The following is a 2,297-nucleotide window of genomic DNA, read 5'->3' as shown; positions in this document are numbered from 1 at the left end:
CCTCCCTCCCTCCTCCTCCCTCTCCCCCTCCTCCCTCTCCCTCTCTTTCTCTCTCCCCCTCTCCTTCTCTCCCTCTCCCCCTCTCTCCCTCTCTCCCTTTCTCTCTCTCTCCCTCTCTCCTCTCTCCCCTCTCCCTCTCCTTCTCTCTCTCTCTCTCTCAAGTCTTACCACTTGTTTCAAATATTCTTAAATACACACAAAGTGCATCTGGTCCAAGAATTTTATGTAAGCTATTCCAGACATGGTACACATCATAACCTTGACTTTTTTGGGGGGGAATCGCTAAAGAGTTTTGAGAAGTAAACTAAGGGTGGATTTAATCAAATCAAATCCACCCTGGCTGCTGTTTGTTGAGAAACTAGACGATATACATAAATTCAGACACAGACTTGTTATGAGTGTGATATAAAATATTATGATGCTGGAATTGATGAGAGCTTATTTGAAACTGAAGGTTTAGGGAGTGACATTGAAAGAATTTGCTGAAGTTCTGGACTATAATATATAAAGAAAAAGGTGAGCCATGTATGGGTAGATCATAGAAAGTACTAGAATGGATTTGTACATATAGGAAGAAAATATAGGAATATATAGACTTTGGAGGGCAAGTAAATCAAACATGTGGCTTTACACAGGACAAATTTGAGATGTCTGATATATAGCTGAAGAAAATGTCAAGTATTTGGTACTCGAGCCCAGAGTTCAAAGGGGAGGATTGTTACATTAGAAAAGTGGTTTACAATTAAATACAACTCACTGGGTCTGGTGAGATCTTTAGGAAATAAATGCAGATACACAAGAGAAATCTAGATGCAAGGACAGTACTCAAGCATGGCCCAAGATTTAAAACTGAGGAGGGTAAGAGGGGATTAAAAGGGCAACTAAGGGGCTGGAGAGATGGCTCAGTGGTTAAGAGCATCGACTGCTCTTCCAGAGGTCCTGAGTTCAATTCCCAACAACCACATGGTGGCTCACAACCATCTGTAATGGGCTCTGATGCCCTCTTCTGGTGTGTCTGAAGACAGTGTATTCATATACATAAAATAATTTTTTTAAAAAAAGGGCAACTGAGATATGCTACAGTGAGTGGTCTCAGGCACTGCCAGGGTTGAAGAGGAGGAGGCTGGAAGGAAGAGGCTGAACTTAGGAATGATGGCTGTGAGCAAAATAAAGACTGTAAGCAGAGAGCAGAACGTCTAAGAAGTATGAAGTGGTGGATCCAGGGTGGTAGCTTCATATTTCCTAAGTCTAAGGGTAGTGGTATTTGTTAAAGATGAAGGGGAAATACAGTTTACTTTCTCATGGGCATCAACTAATGAAGATGGGCATCTTATGCAAGAGAGGGTTACTGTAGGTACCCCATGCCCATGGCTTCCATGGGAAGGCTGAGGTGGCTTGCTTCAACCATCAGAGCATACCCAAAAGCATTACAAATGTATTCAGATGTACGGGTGAGATTAATTCAGTGTAGGAACAGCGTGAACACTTCCTGCGATTACTTCTAATTTCTCAGTGAGTAAAAGGATTGTCACTGACAGCAGGGAAAAAGAGATGGGATATTGAAGGAGTTAGGAGACTGTAAAATAGTTATTCAAAAGAATAGCCATTAAATATGTGTGACAGCAACAGAATAAGAAATGTCACCTTCCATGTTGTGAATTCATAAGAATACACAGGCACACACCTGAAGCAAATATCAGCCGACAGCATCGTAACTTCACCGATGCTCACTTCACCAACATTCCCTTCAACTCTGTTTTGTTCACAGAAAGTGGGTAGTGACTCACTTACCAATCTCATGACACACTAACAGGTTACAATGTGCTGTTTGAAAAACACTCATCTAGAAAAGCTGAAGAGGAAATGGTCTAAAGACATCGAATAGCATTTCTGTGCAGCAAAACAGACTACTTCAGAATAAAATGGAAAATGAGACTAATCAACAGAAACAAACTGGCCCCATCACACCCCGCCCACTCTCTACTTACATCTCCTGCTGAGAGCCCTGTTTATTTTTAATTCCCATTTTTTTCCAGTGATCGAGCCGAGCCGCATCAGTTTTCTTTCCAAATCCTGTGTTTGTCATGCTTTTTGTTCAATTGATCATGATCACAACATCTAAATGATGTGACTTTCTGAATTCTCCCTAGCATCTGTTTTGTTTCTATAATCGATTGTATCCAAACCTTTATTGCCATTCTCCACATCTCATATTTTGTTTTTAAGAAAGTTGTCTTAAGAAACAGGTGTTTTTTTTTTAAATGTGAATTACAATGTCACTTCTAAAGAGATTCTAG

This window comes from Mus caroli, chromosome 18 (assembly GCF_900094665.2).
Source record: "Mus caroli chromosome 18, CAROLI_EIJ_v1.1, whole genome shotgun sequence".
Lineage (NCBI taxonomy): Eukaryota > Metazoa > Chordata > Mammalia > Rodentia > Muridae > Mus > Mus caroli.
The sequence above is the reverse complement of the archived record's forward strand: the minus strand, read 5'-3'. Positions refer to the sequence as shown.